At 39.9% G+C, this 16,915-nt stretch overlaps 3 non-coding genes across 3 annotated transcripts; 1 reads left to right on the top strand and 2 right to left on the bottom strand.

Annotated features, from left to right (window-relative positions):
- Nucleotides 1–4,483: 4,483 nt before the first annotated feature.
- On the bottom strand, nt 4,484–4,555 carry trnaa-cgc (transfer RNA alanine (anticodon CGC)). The gene has a single exon. It is a non-coding gene; the product is annotated as a tRNA-Ala (tRNA).
- A 10,259-nt stretch (nt 4,556–14,814) lies between these two features.
- On the top strand, nt 14,815–14,886 carry trnaw-cca (transfer RNA tryptophan (anticodon CCA)). The gene has a single exon. It is a non-coding gene; the product is annotated as a tRNA-Trp (tRNA).
- A 1,827-nt stretch (nt 14,887–16,713) lies between these two features.
- Nucleotides 16,714–16,785, bottom strand: trnad-guc (transfer RNA aspartic acid (anticodon GUC)). Its single transcript has one exon. It is a non-coding gene; the product is annotated as a tRNA-Asp (tRNA).
- Between the last annotated feature and the right edge of the window lie 130 nt (nt 16,786–16,915).

Raw genomic sequence — 16,915 nt, 5'->3', positions numbered from 1 at the left:
ATGTATTATTCAAAAAGAACATATATATATAAGGTATGGCATATGTTTATATGCCTTAAAAAGAACAATGTGCATTAATCAAAGGAAACATGATGTGTACATGCTTACCAGCAGACCTCGTGGCGCAATGGTAGCGTTCTGACTCCAATCAGAAGGTGCGTGTTCAAATCACGTCGGGGTCAGATGTCCTTTACTGCAGTTCTCTCACGTGTGCATGAATAGTCCTGTGTGTGTGTATTACAGCCCTGTGTGTGTGTAATAAACAGAGTGTAAATTATAATTTCCCCACTGAGGATCATTAATTATATTAATCAATAAAAAGATGATGTGTATATGCATTAAATGGTGTAGATGGAACATCGTAAGCACCTTGATCCGCATTAAAGGATCCAAAGCATTCCTTTGATGTGCCAACATTCTATTTTTTACAGTGACATATCTGATTGTGGAACTCCCTGTTACATGGAAATGTTCACCTGCACCTGCAAACTCACCAACCAGCCCTATTTCATGCTACTTTGAAACAATTCTATGCTTTTCCGAATTTACATAAAAACATTTTAAGTTTCTAAAATAAAAAATAACTGTTACAGAGATTATAAAACATCTATAAGTTGTTCAAATTCAGCTTCATTAAATTAACCCATTAAGTTTCCGCATAATGCATCAGTACTAATATCAACATTCCCTTGTAGGGCTTTCTGCATATTTTTCACTCATTTGACACTTAGGTAAAATAGTATCAGATAGCGGACCCAATGAATGTGTAAGGATGTAAAATTATCTACTAGTCACTCCACATTTTCATCTCAACAGAGTTGTGGGCTACACTGTGTTTTAATTGCTTTAAATATGCTAGTTTCATGTTTCTGTTTTATGTGATAAATGTGCTGTTTACTGTAAAGTGTCATTGAGTAGCCTACCATGTAAAGCAATATATAAATAAATGTATATTATTTAGCCTTTGTCTTAAAGGGAGTGAGGGGAATTAATGTTCCTCAGGAAATGGACCCTAAGGACTTTAGTATGAAGGTAAATATGGTGCAAAAGTGAGAGCGCGCAGATGCGATGTGAGCACTTGTAAAATATGACTTGAGAGCGCGTAGATGCGATGTGAGCACTTGCAGAATAGGATTTGAGAGCTTGTAGCAAAACATCTGTACTCGTATTTTTTTTCCCCCACTTGATTCACTTTTTCCAGTACAACCACAACTCAGTGATTACAACCTCTCGAATCTGTCGCTGCAGTGTGCTCTCTCGCATCACACAGCGCGAGTCTGCGCTCTCGATTTTGGCACACTTCGTACGGTACATTTGGTGCAAAACTACTTTGTACTTGAAGCTGTGGAGATGTGAGAGAGCAGAGGGGGGCGGGGCGGGATAAACCAATGCCAATCAGAAGACAAGCGCTCCTTTTCGTTCTTCTTCATGTCGGCAGCAATCCACAATGGCCCAACAAGCCAGGGTAAGTTTATTTCAAAAGCTTCGTTTTGGTAACGTTACTGCGATTAACGAGTAATAAATGATGACACCGACATCTCACATTCATAATAACGTGTTACGTTAGTAACAAAATAAGAGTCGATAAATGTACTTTGGCTAACATTAGCTAGCTCTAATTAGTAATGTTACTGTAGCTAGCTAGCTAAATGACGACGCTGTAGCGGAAATGTCCGTCATTTATTAGCATTATGCTAACACGGGAATTTGTGCTTTTATTTATAATTTGCAGTTTGCTAACTTTTGCTAACATCCTAGGGGTATGGCTGTCGATGGCAATTGTTTATTGTGTTTAGATATGCCAAATTGAAATTATATTAGTGATTATGTTTAGTCAAGCTATGCAGCTGTCATTTGTTGCCATAACAACTCCAAACATCCTGGGCAGTGGCCGTCTAAAGGCAGAGGAAATAAATACGCTTTATACGTTTATGATTATGCTTTTTTTGTTATTGGCAGTAATACATGTTCTATTTTAATTTCTGTTTGTTGTTTAAGCAAAAATGTTTTATAATAATAGAGGTGTGGTTTGATTGATTGATTGATTGATTGATATCTTTATTTCGAACATGCAAGAGAAAGTGTATACAAATAAAATAATAATAAAAGAAATAATAAAACAAAAAAATTAGAGAGAAACATAACAAACAAAGTATCCTTCTTTAACTCTATTACATGTGCGAAAAGGAGTAGGAAGAAGTAAAACTTATGTACTCCTACCCCTTTAATTCTTGCATTGCTTTACAATATTTATAATTATGTTGCTATATATATATATATATATATATACACACATACCTACACAAATACATACACACACACACATGTACATATACACACAATTACAGATACATACATATATACATACATACATAGCCACATACATATACACATACACACACACACATATACATATATATATATATATATACACATATACATACACACATATATACATATATACACACACATATATACATACATATACACACACACACCTACCCTCATATATATATATAAATAAATAAACAAAACAAAAACACAAACAAAACTCTACAGTGCTTTATACTTTCTAAAACTAATTTCTTTGTACATTTTTTTGAAAAGGAATATGTTTGGGCATTGCTTTAGGTTCTCATTTAGTTTGTTCCACAATTTAACTCCGCGCATTGATAAACATAATCTTTTCCTTGATGTTCTACATCTATTAATCTTAAAATTTCCTCTTCCCCTTAAATCGTACCCTCCCTCCCTTTCAGTGAACATCTTTTGAATATTCCCAGGCAATAGGCTATTTCTTGCTTTGAACATGAATACTGCAGTTTGATATTTAATTAAATCATGGTATTTTAGCAATTTAGACATTAGAAATAATGAATTTGTATGATCCCGAAATCCGGCATTGTGAATGATTCTTATTGCTCTTTTTTGCATAATGACTAGTGGCTGTAGTGAGTGTTGATAAGTGTTTCCCCAAACCTCTACACAGTAATTCAAATAAGGTAACAGTAGTGAGCAGTATAGGATGTGAAGTGATTTGGGTTCCAGAATGTGCTTAGCTCTTGCTAGGACTGAAATACTTCTACTTATTTCATCCATAAAAGAAGAAACTACAGTGTTCCTACCTCCTGTCAGTGTAATACAATACAGTACAAATACTACACTACAGGTGATAAATACTGTAAATAGAAACTGTAAAACATGTATGTTAAAGTGCTTGGTGTGCTGTCTACCAGTCAGATTAGCACAGGAGGTAATATCTGTTGCAGCTCTTTTAAAGACTCTACCATAATACCTGCTGGAGATGCCAGGTCCTCATACATGTAAAGCATGGCTCTACCACTGAGCTACATCCCCTGAAGATTTGAAATTCTTTTGACTTTTTTCTGAGATAGACATAGACTTATCTTTATTAATCCTTTTGGGATGACTCCCGCAAGGAAATTGAAATATGCGGTGGCTTGAAATCAAACCTGGGCAAAATGCTTGCAATGCTATGGTATAAATCCTAGTCGAAAAGTAACACACCTGTTGCCTTTCTGCTGGACAATACAACGTTCACTGCAAATCTTGTAAGACAGATTGATAAGAAATACATTGGTGGAGACTGGTTGCTTCCAGTACCTATACACAATATTGTTATGAAGGCACATCTGCGAGTTCGTATACTGTGATGTGTCATTAGTTTGCTACCACGCGTAAAGAATGGCTCTCGTTGTCAACAGGATTTGAACCTGCGCAGGGAGACCCCAATGGATATCTAGTCCATCGCCGTAACCGCTCGGCCACGACAACCTGTAAAGCAGCGCTATACCTGTTTGCACAAATGTACATAAACTTTTCAATTGGTTACTAGGAGTTCCCAGAAACTGGCAAAGGGAAAATCATAGTGCACTGCCTGTGTCTGTGGATCCTCGTGGAGGCAGCTTGATTGATTGATATGCTCCCTTATTTGTGCCATAGCAGAGATCTAATGTTTTGGGACAACACAATTTTCACTAAAAATCTTGTAACACATCTGGGCATTGAGACTCAAAATACGCTCTACCACTGAGCTGCAGCCCCTAAAGATTTTCAGATTTTTTTTACTTTTTTGTGAGATCACTAAATAAGAGAAGAGAAGAAACCTGGGTGGAATATGTAATGTTAATGTTGTTTATGGCTTCAAAACCTAGTGGTGGCTGGAAATCAGACCATGGCAAAATGCTTGTACTGCTATTGTATAAATCATAGATAAACAGTAACATCACTCATAGAAAGCTACTGCAATGGCTGGGAGTCAAAACCAACTGCGTGGAAGGTAGCTACACTGACCAACATCACTGGGAAATGCACTGCTCACTGCAAATCATGCAACACATCTGGTCATTGAGACTGATTTCTGCATTAACTGCCAGGAACGCAAGAAGGTTACTACAACCTACACCATCTTGCTATTCAAATTTGTTCAAACCTTCTCAATTGCTGAGACAGTAACACTTGTTGGAGATGCCAGGAATTGAACCCGGGGCCTCATACATGCGAAGCATGCGCTCTACCACTGAGCTACATCCCCTGAAGCTATTCAGCTTTCAAACATGTTTGTCAGTAGTCTTTTTCTCTGCTGGGGTTGTGTGTGTGTTGGTCTTCTTGTGACGCACACCCACCGCCATCATAGTCACGGTGGTGGTGGTTGTCGTCGTCGTGTTCGTCGCGGGCCTCTTGTGGGTTTTCTCGTTTTTGTACCTTGGCTTCAGCGGAGACATTGCGAGCGACACCGCCGCTCACGAGAATCCGATGCAGCTTCAACTCCAGAGTCAAACAACGGGCCATGCTGCAGCTACTCCCCCGGCTGTGCCGAGCCACGTGCAACAAGTGCACAGGTCCAAAACAAGATGACGTGAAAAAAAATGACGACAACAAGAAGACAAATGTGTCTAAAGTGTATATTTTGTGTGTGTGTGTGTGTAATAAAAATAATTAGTAGACTGATGTCAAGCCTTTAGTTTTCTTTTTTAACCTCCCTTTCCATTCGCCTTTGCCTTTCCTGTTTTTACTACAACTACAAGCCACTGGCCAGAATCCCGGGGACTCAAAGGCAGGACGATGCGAGGGTAGCAGAACTAATCAGACCGATTGAGTGTACCACCAATGTCAAAGGTCCCTGGGACCCGAAGGACAATGTCGCGGGTCCTAGGGACCCGAAGGACAAGGCCACGGGTCCACGTGACCCGAAAGGACAATGCCACGGGTCCCAAGGACCCATAAGGCCATTGCCACGGGTCCCTGGAACTCGAAGGACAACATCAAGGGTCCCCAGGGACTCAAAGGCAGGACGATGCGAGGGTAGCAGAACTAATACGACCGATTGAGTGTACCACGGGTCCCTGGGACCCAAAGGACAATGTCAAGGGTGCCTGTGACCTGAAGGACAATGCCACGGGTCCCAAGGACCCATAAGGCCAATGCCACAGGTCCCTGGTACCCGAAGGACAACGTCAAGGGTCCCCGGGACCCAAAGGACAATGACACAGGTCCTTGGGACCCAAAGGACAACTTCACGGGTCCCCGGGACCCAAACGACAACGTCATGGGTCCCCGGGACCCGTAGGACAACGTCAAGGGTCCCTGGGACCCGAAAAGGAACGTCAACGGTCCCCAGGACCCAAACGACAACGTTGTGGGTCCCAGGGACCCAAAGGACAATGCTACGACTCCCTGGAACCCAAAGTACAACGCCACGGGTCCCCGGGGACCCGAAGGACAACACTATGGGTAAAACTGCATGGGTCCCCAGGATCCGAAGCACAACAGAAGGGTTAAGAAGTGCCTGGCTAGCTTAGTCGGTAGAGCATGAGACTCTTAATCTCAGGGTCGTGGGTTTCAAGCCCCACGTTGGGCGGTTGTGTTTTAGAGAGTGGGAATGCATGAGTTCTGCACCATATAAAGTGGCTGTATTTGGGTGGATCGGCTGTCAATCGCAAGATTAGCAGTTCTATCTACTAAAATGTGCTTGCATTCTACGATCATGGCCTGTGCTGACCTCCTGTTCCTCAGATCAAACTAAAGTGTGGTGACAATGCATGTTCAAATTCTAAAACTTCAACCTATTGTTCTAGAACTGCAGCTTAACATTCTAGAACTACAATGTAGCATTTTAGAACTGTAATTAACATTGTAGGACCGCAACTCTTAAAATTCTTCAACTTCAACCTATTGTTCCAGAACTGCAACTTAACATTCCAGAACTGCAGGTTTACATTCTTGAAGTTTGACCTAACATTCTAGATCGACAGCTTAACATTATAGAAATTAAACCTAACATTTTAAACTACAACACAGCATTGTAGAACTGTAAGTAACATTTTAGGACCATAACTCTTAAAATTCTAAAACTACAACCTATTTTCTAGAACTCCAACCTAACATTCCAGAACTGCAGCTTAACATTCTCGAACTTAAACCTAACATTCTAGAACTAAATATTAACATTCTAGAACTCAAACCTAACGTTCAAGAACTGCAACTTACCATTCTAGAACTAAAATGTAACCTTTTAGAACTGTAAGTAACATTTTGGGACTGCAACTTACAAATATTCTAAAACTTCAACCTATTGTTCTTGAATTGCAACTTTACATTTATAATGGCAGCTTAACATTCTAGATATACAACATAACATTGTAGAACTGTAGGTAACATTTCAGGACCATGACTCTAAAAATTCTAAAACTACAACCTATTGTTCTACAACTGCAATTTAACATTCCAGAACTGCAGCTTAACATTCTTGAATTTAAACCTAACATTCTAGAACTGAATATTAACATTCTAGAACTCAAACCTAAAATTCTAGAACTACAACATAGCATTGTAAAACTGTAAGTAACATTTTAGGACCATAACTCTTAATATTCAAAAACTACATCATGAGACTCTTAATCTCAGGGTCGTGGGTTCGAGCCCCATGTTGGGCTGTGGTATTTTAGAGAGTGGGAATGCCTGAGTTCTGCACCGTATAATGTGGCTGTATTGGGGCAGATCGTCTGTCAATTGCAAGATTAGCAGTTCCATCCCAGTGTAAAAATCCCTGAAATTTACCAGACTAAAATGTGCCTGCATTCTACAATCATGGTCTGTGCTGACCTCCTGTTCCTCAGATCAAACTAAAGTCTGGTGACAATGCATGTTCAAATTCTAAAACTTCAACCTATTGTTCTACAACCTAACATTCCAGAACTGCAACTTAAAAGAAAGTTGATGTGTATTTGCATTAATCCAAAATAAAGTTGATGTGTATATGCATTAATCTAAAAGAAAGTTGATGTGTATATGCATTAGTAAGTAGACCTTGTGGCGCAACGGCAAAAATATCAGAAAACATATCGATATTGCAGTATTTATAATCAATATTGCAATATCACATTTTGTCAATATCGTGCAGCCCTAGTGTGTGTGTGTGTGTGTCTATGTGTGTGTCTGTGTGTCTGTGTGTCTGTGTGTGTATATGTGTGTGGGGAGTGGGACTGCTAAATGTCAAGGGCTGGGAGGAGATGGATGCAGAACAACGTGGTAGTACAGTGTGTTTGTGTGTGTGTGTGTGTGTGTGTGTGTGTGTGTGTGGGTGTGAGAGAGAGAGACAAATATAAAAAGCTTCAAGTAGACTCTAATAATATAATCATATTGTTTCTTCTACTTATTAAATTATCTGACTTTACTGCCACTATCTGTTTCTTCTACTCTACCATATTTATAGTGTGTGATTTGCAAAATACCAATCATAGCCTACATCACATAAAAAACTACCTCTGCTCGTCAGCGCCAGTCGATGCAGCATCTGCTCTTTATATGTCTATGGTCATAACTGCCTCAGAGAGGCATAACAAACATCACAAGTTTCATGTTTATAGCATTTACTGTGGCAGACATATTGCAATTTTCCCACTGAAATGCATTGAGTTTTTACAAAAAAACAATAAATGTGGATTATAGCGCCCCCTAAGGGCCAATCTTCACCGAATTTGGTACAGCGCCTAAAGAAAAAGTGTGTATGCATCTCCTGATCACAGCACATCATACTGTACTGATATTTGGAACATAACTGACAAAAAAGTTATACATTTGAAGGAACAATGTGAGAGAAGTGAATGTACTCCTTCCCCATCACAATCCAGCTCTACTAAACAGAAACAGTTCAGTAAAAGTAGTTTTAGCTCTGCTGTAAAGTGGGACTTACCTCTTTGTGTGTGTGTATGTGTGTGTGTGTGTGTGTGTGTGTGTGTGTGTGTGTGTGTGTGTGGCTTGTTAAAGGAGAATGATCGTCAATTTCAACACGTAGCTCTGTAGTTTGTACATTAGGAGGTCTGTCAGTGGAGAGAGAAATGAAACCAATCGGTGGTGTCTACCCCGTGTTATCCTCCTGCTAGAGTTAGCACCCAACAGGCTCAAACAGGGACAGTTAGTTTAAACCTGTTTTTAGCCTCTAAACAACCAACAAGCTCACTGAATCCCAAACTGATTTTCACACGTTCTTTTGCTGCAAAGGTCATACATGTAGCTATGACACAGGACACATGGTTAGGCGTATTTTAATATTCATAATGGGCTTAACAGTAATAGAATATTCTGATATGATATAAAGTCACCAGACGTCTGAGATCAAAACTGGGAACATAATCCCTGAAAATGGAGAAACATGGGGACATTTCCAGTTTGACTATCAATCTGATTGAAAAACCTAATGTTGTGTCTTTAAAAATAGAACAGGGACAGAGGTAGTTTTTGATGTGATGTAGGCTATGATTGGTATTATGCAAATCATACACTATAAATATGGTAGAGTAGAAGAAACAGATAGTGGCAGTAAAGTCAGATATTTTAATAAATGGAAGAAACAATATGATTATATTATTAGAGTCTACTTGAAGCTTTTTATATTTGTCTCTCTCACACACACACACACACACATACACACACACACTGTACTACCACGTTGTTCTGCATCCATCTCCTCCTAGCCCTTGACATTTAGCAGCCCCACTCCCAACACACACAGCCCCACACACACACACACACACACACAGACACACACACACACGCACACACACACTAGGGCTGCACGATATTGACAAAATGTGATATTGCAATATTGATTATGAATACTGCAATATTGATATGCTTTCTGATATTTTTAAACATCTGTAAAATTACAAAAAAGATTCATAACAAATTAAACAAGTTTTCTTACAACAAACGTTTTTTTTCTACTGACTGTCTGTCGTTGTGCCACAAGGTCTACTTACTAATGCATATATATATCAACTTTCTTTTTGATTAATGCATATACACATCAACTTTATTTTGGATTAATGCATATACACATCAACTTTCTTTTAAGCTACAGTTCTAGAACAACAGGTTGAAGTTCTAGAATTTGAACATGCATTGTCACCAGACTTTAGTTTGATCTGAGGAACAGGAGGTCAGCACAGGCCATGATCGTAGAATGAAAAATTTCAGGGATTTTTACACTGGGATGAAACTGCTAACCTTGCGATTCACAGCAGATCCACCCCATCTGATACTGTGCAGAACTCAGGGATTCCCATTCTCTGAAACAACACAGCCTAACGTGGGGCTCGCACCCACGACCTTGAGATTATGAGTCTCATGCTCTACTGACTGAGTTAGCCAGGCACTGTACAAGTTTTAAGTTGCGGTCGCAAAATTTTACTTAAAACTTCTGAAATGTTACAGTTCTAGAATGTTACTTGGCAGTTCTACAATGTTAGGTTGAAGTTTAAGAATGTTAAGCTGCCATTCTACAATGTTAGCTTTAATTTCTAAAATGTTAAGCTGCAGTTCTAGAATGTTATGATGAAGTTCTAGAATGTTAAGATGCAGTTCTAGAAAGTTAAGCTTTCATTCTAGAAATTTGAGCTGCAATTCAAGAACAATAGGTTGAAGTTTTAGAATTTGTTGCGTTATATATAAGTTGCGTTCCCAAAAGGTTGCTCATAGTCCTAAAGGTTACATTGTAGTTCTAGAATGGTAAGCTGCAGTTCTAGAATGTTAGGTTTAAGTTCAAGAATGTTAAGCTGCAGTTCTGGAATGTTAAGTTGCAGTTGTAGAACAATAGGTTGTAGTTTTAGAATTTTAAGAGTTATGGTCCTAAAATGTTACTTACAGTTCTACAATGCTGTGTTGTAGTTTAAAATGTTAGGTTTAATTTCTAGAATGTTAAGGTGTCGATCTAGAATGTTAGGTCAAACTTCAAGAATGTTAACTTGCAGTTCTGGAATGTTAAGTTGCAGTTCTGGAACAATAGGTTGAAGTTGAAGAATTTTAAGAGTTGCGGTCCTACAATGTTAATTACAGTTCTAAAATGCTACATTGTAGTTCTAGAATGTTAAGCTGCAGTTCTAGAACAATAGGTTGAAGTTTTAGAATTTGAACATGCATTGTCACCAGACTTTAGTTTGATCTGAGGAACAGGAGGTCAGCACAGGCCATGATTGTAGAATGCAGGCACATTTTAGTCTGGTAAATTACAGGGATTTTTACACTGGGATGGAACTGCTAATCTTGCTATTGACAGACGATCTGCCTCAATACAGCCACATTATACGGTGCAGAACTCATGTATTCACACTCTCTAAAACACCACCGCCCCACATGGGGCTCGAATCCACGACCCTGAGATTAAGAGTCCCAGGGACCCTTTACGTTGCCCTTCGGGTCCATAGGACCCTTGACATTGTCCTTCGGGTCCATAGGACCCTTTACATTGTCCTTTGGGTCCCGGGGGACCTTGACGTTGTCCTTTGGGTTCCAGGGACCCGTGGCATTGGCCTTATGGGTCCTTGGGACCCGTGGCATTGGCTCCCGGGGCCACTTAACGTTGTCCTTTGGGTGCTTTTTATGAGTGTTACAGCAGGTATGAGTAGTTTCCATTTTTATGGATGAAATAAACTTGACATGCCATTAAGTTTACTCTTCAGCAGGTGGAGACATTTCATTTCAGACACAGATGCTTTGTTAAACATCAAGAGACTGGAAATAGACTTAATAGGAATTAGCAGAGGAAGGTTTCGATCCATCACCCTCTGGGTTGTGGGCCCAGCACGCTTCCACTGTGTCACTCTGCTCTGCTGTTCAGGCTCAGGGGCTGGAAAATCTGTGATTCACATTTCTGTTGTCTAAAACAGTTTCTATCTGTATGTCCTATATGTAAAAATAAACATAATAAACATTATAACTTGTATAAAGCACATACTATTTACTTACTATAGCCATAAAGGAAATGCTTGTGGCTTGAAGATCGAGCTCCTGCTCATAAAATATCAAACAGGCACAGTCTCTGTGGCGCAATAGGTCAGCGCAGTCGGCTGTTAACTTAAAGGATGGTGGTTCAAGTCCACACAGGGACGTTTGTTGCTTAAAGAACCTGCAGAGAGCCAACTCTGTCTTCAGCTCCTTTGAATCTGTTGTCTGGTCCCACTCCAACCATCATTTCTACTGCTTCCCTAAACAGAATAGTAATTTTTTTAAATTACTTTGCTGCTTTCCTTACCCACTTATCCTCTCTCTCACCAAACATAATACTGCTGGGTCAAAAACCACATGGACAATATCAACCTGCCTCTCACCAAAGACTTCACCTCCTGCTTAGACAGTTTTGGATGTCAGCAACATACCACTTTTCCGACACACTCCAAAGGACATATTCTGGACTTAATCTGCTGCTCTGGTTGTAACCCTGTCTGACCTTACAGCAGATGAACTCCCTATAACTGACCATTTTCTCCTCTCATTTCCAGTGAAACTCCATCTCTCCATCTCAAAAATACCACGCCTTATTTAATTTCGGAACACAAAGAATATCAACCCCGCCACACTCAATTCAACTATTCACTCCTTCTGCCTTCCTGACACTCACAATCTCTCCACCCCGATGATCTGGTCTCTCATTACAACACTGGACTCCATAATATTCTGAATTCTCTTGCACCGTTGAAAAACAGATCTGTTTCTTTCTCTGTCTCCGCCCCTTGGTTCACCCCCGATCTTTGTCTCATGAAAGCCAAAGGTCGGCAACTTGAACGTCTCCATAGGAAAACTGGTCTCACTATTCACAAAGAAATGTACAACAACCACATCCTACGTTACAAGGACTCTATTGCCAGCACCAAATCCCACTACTCCCACACAAGAACTTGTGTGCACAGAGTTGTTACTGTTCGCGCTATATTATACAATTAAATTAATATTTAATGTGGTTTCCACCACATAGGGACCCTCTAGGGCAGTTCAAATCGATTGCAAAAACAGACCAGTAGGTGTCGCACCATGCCTGCTGTGTGCGAGCTACTGTCATTTAGAGATAATATAGAAATTAAGTTTTATGTTCTGGGATTTTGGAAAGCTAAACACTTTCTATTATTTTCATTATAACTGTGCTTTCACAAATCCCGTTTCTTAGCCCTGCTGCTTAAGGCATAGCCTACTCACCAAAATGAGCTCTTTCTCCTCATAATGTTTGTCTGATTTCCATATTTGCTATTATACTGCGTGAACAGTTTTAGGAGTTGACTGTAACACTCACAAATTTAAAAACATGTCACATATAGGCCTACAGTCCAGTGGGGGGTGTGGCTCTAGTGTGTGTAATAGACAACAAATGGTACATTCTATAAAGCTACTTTGAGATGGTCATTCATTTTTTGGATTGGATTTCTGCAGAAAAAGAAACAAAATGCATCTGTAAAACACAATCTATAATCAATACAATATACTGACAATTGTATAAGAGTCTACCTGACAGATCTAAAATATTGCAGTTTCTGTAATTTCGGCTGATGATAGTGTTTTTTTGTCATTGTGGTATGATTGACTAAATGTTCCTGTTGGAAGAGAACATGTTGTTGATGGGTGGCAGTAGCTCAATATGTGGTAGTTGGGTGTCCTCCCCCAGCAAGGATTTGAGCATCAACGGCTTCATTTCCTCTATTAACATAGGCTTTTATGCACCAATTTACATATACATCTAATACCTGAAACACATTAAAAACATCTAACACCTGAAACACCTGAATCACTTCAGACACATCAAAGACATCAAACACCTGAAACACATAAACATCTGAAACTCATCAAACACCTGAAACGCATCAAAGACATCAAACACCTGAAACACATCCAACAACGGAAGCACAAACAGATCAAACACCTGAAACATATCAAACACATAAAAGACATTAAACACCTGAAACACATACAATACATCAAAGACATCAAACACCTGAAACACATAAACATCTGAAACTCATCAAAAACCTGAAACACATCAAAGACATCAAACACCTGAAACACATCCAACACCGGAAGTACAAACAGATCAAACACCTGAAACATATCAAACACATCGAAGACATTAAACACCTGAAACACATAAAAAACATCAAAAACATCAAACACCTGAAACACCTGAAAGATATCAAAAACATCAAACACATCAAACATCTCAAACACCTGAACAAATTGAACACCTGAAACACATCAAACACCTGAAACATATCAAACCCCTGAAACATATCAAACACATGAAACATATCAAGCACCTGAAACACATGAAACACCTGAAACACATCAAACACCTGAAACACATAAAACACGTCAAACACCTTCAACTAATCAAACACATCAAACACCTGAAACACATCAAACATCTGAAACATATCAAACACTTGAAACACATCAAACACCTGGAAAACATCAAACACCTGAAACACATAAAACACGTCAAACACCTTCAACTAATCAAACACATCAAACACCTGAAACACATCAAACATCTGAAACATATCAAACACTTGAAACACATCAAACACCTGAAAAACATCAAACATCTGAAACACATCAAACACTTGAAACACATCAAACACCTGAAACAAATCAAACACCTGAAACATATCAAACACCTGAAACACATCAAACACATCAAAGACATCAAGCACCTGAAACATATAAAAAACATCAAAAACCTGAAACACATAAAACACATCAAAGACATCAACACCTGAAACACATAAAAGACATTAAACACATAAAAAACCTGAAACACATCAAATAACAAAAACACAAACACATCAAACACCTGAAACACTTAGAACACCGGAAGCACAAACACATAAAAAACATAAAACACATCAAAGACATCTGGAAACACCAGAAACACATCAAACACATCAAACACCTGAAACACATAAAAAACATCAAACACCTGAAACACATCAAACACCTGAGACACATCAAAAACCTGATACACATCAAACACATCAAACAACTCAAACACCTGAAACAAATTGAACACCTGAAACACATCAAACACTTGAAACATATCAAACACCTGAAACACATCAAACACATGAAACATATCAAATCCCTGAAACAAATCAAACACATGAAACATATCAAACATCTGAAACACATTAAACAACTGAAACACATCTCAAACACAAAAAAAAATCAAAGACCTGAAATACATCAAACACATCAAACACCTGAAACACATCAAACACCTGAGACACATCAAAGACATAAAAGATATTAACACCTGAAACACATTAATCACCAGCTTCAGGTAAGTAGGCCTCAAAGACCAACTGCTTTTGCGTCGCACGGTCCCTGCGTTCTGGAAGCGAGGCCTCCAAAGCCAAACTTTCAAAAAGCTTTCGCAGCGCCTGGTCTCTGCCGAAGCCGCTGGCCTCCAGCTACCCGGAGAAGAACTCTACAACTTAAATCAGTCATGCATTAGTGTACATGCATTAGTCAACAGACCTTGTGGCGCAATGGTAGCGCGTCTGACTCCAGATCAGAAGGTTACGTGTTCAAATCACGTCAGGGTCAAATGTTGATGGGTGACAGTAACTCAGTATGTGGTAGTTGGGGGTCCTCCCCAAGAAAGGATTTCAGTATCAAAGGCACATCAATTACCTGAAACACCTCTCGATTTTAGTTACAGAGTGAGGCATCGCACTTCTCTTCCATCTTTGTTGAGAGTTGCACATGCGCAGTACCTAGGTAAGGATTACAAGCCAATCAGGAGCAGAGTATAGGCTGGACTACAGTAGAGCTGTTTGGAACCAGTGTTTTCTTTTGGAGATTCATGATCCCTAATACCTTTCTAAACCACTTACCTGGTCCCTGACCCCTGTCCCCAGAGCTGGTAGCTCTGTTCCCTGGCGGAGCCAGTTGGGCCCCCTGCTCTGGCTGGCTGGAGGTCAGCGGCTTCAGGTGAGGAGGCCTCAAAGACCAACTGCTTTTGCAGCATCTGGTCCTAGTCTTCTGGAAGCGAGGCCTCCAAAGACAAGCTGCTTTCGCAGCGCCTAGTCTCTGCCGAAGCTTCTGGCCTCCAGCTGCCCGGAGCAGAACCCTGAACTTAAAGACTCAACACGGCTTGTACATATAAGGTTCTCTATGGATGTTTGTGACCTCATCATGAACTCACAGCTGATTGGTCAGTAGTTCTTTTGATGTGTTATAGAATGCTGTGATGTCATACAACGTAGACAATTCCAGTCTATAAGACTTATCTCATTTATTTTTATTTATTTTTGAGGGATGAAAACAAAATATATTGTAAAAAAGTATGAGAATATACACATCACACTATAAATGTGTAAATTAATTTAACGTGTATAGAGCAGACATATTTTCACATGTAAATTGGTAAATATTATATTTGATTATTAATAGCTTTGATAGCAGGATCATTCTCAATCCTTTTGTAAAACCTTTGTCTTTCTTGGAGTATATCCACTATAATACATTCTTAAAAAAGTTCATATCTTTTGCTATGGTTGGGCCTCGTATCCAAACTACTCTGGCAGATGATACTAGTGTCGATTTAGCCTTGGGAAATAATTAGCAGCTGGTAGACAGATCTCCCCATCGGGAAATAAAACCCCAGTCTTCCGTGTGAGAGGCGGAGGCGACCATCCAAAGTTTCAGTAGTATTGTGGTTTTTGTGTTGGAACAAGTTGCACTGTTTGAAATAAGCTTTTGAGATACAAGAACGTCTTCACTTGGGACAGCAATTGACTCCCAACCCGATGGGAGAAATCCTGAGCTTTGAGATTTGGAGGGGCTGACTTTGATTACGAATGCTTGACACTGGACTTCAATCTGCCCCAGTGGGTGCTTTAGATCACTGTTTGATGAAGCCCACAGAACAACATAATCTGGAAAGAGCAGACAAGGAATTATAAGGTGCCCAGACTTGACACTCTCCCACCTTCTGCTGCGCCTTGTGAGGTGCTGTTCATGTCCAGTAAATATGCTTTTTCCATCGCTTGACAATATTCCCATTTAGGGTCAGGAGTTCTCCTCCCATGCTGAACACAGCCTGAGCCAAGGCACGCTTTCCCCCTCATGATTCACCCCAGTGGAAGCTGTAGATCAATGCCTGATAAAGCCAAATGAACCACATAGTCTGAAAAGAGCATAAATGGAATTCTAAGGTGCCCAGACTTGAAACTGTGCGGCGCCTTGTGACGTTTCGTTCATGTCCAGGAGTTGTGCTCTTTCCATCGCTTGAAAATATTCCCATTTAGGATCAGGAGTTCTCCTCCCATGCTGAACACAGCTTGAGCCAAGGCCCACTTTCCGGAGTATACCACGCGTTCGCCGGGACTTCCTCGAGGCCTTGTAGCATTGGTTAGCTGGTAGAAAAATCTCCCCGTCGGGGAATCGAACCCCGATCTTCAGCGTGACAGGCGGAGATACTGTCCATTATACTAACGAGGAATGCCCAAGCTTAATATTTGGCACATCAAGAAATAGGTGGCGCTATTCCAACATTTGGGCCACAGTCAATGCATGTAGAAATATTTATGTTTACTACATATTTGCTGTCATTCAAATACATGACAAAGCA

This window comes from Etheostoma spectabile, unplaced genomic scaffold (genome assembly GCF_008692095.1).
Source record: "Etheostoma spectabile isolate EspeVRDwgs_2016 unplaced genomic scaffold, UIUC_Espe_1.0 scaffold00002450, whole genome shotgun sequence".
Classification (NCBI taxonomy): Eukaryota; Metazoa; Chordata; class Actinopteri; order Perciformes; family Percidae; genus Etheostoma; species Etheostoma spectabile.
Note: the sequence above shows the minus strand (reverse complement) of the source record. Positions and strands in the feature narration are given on the sequence as shown.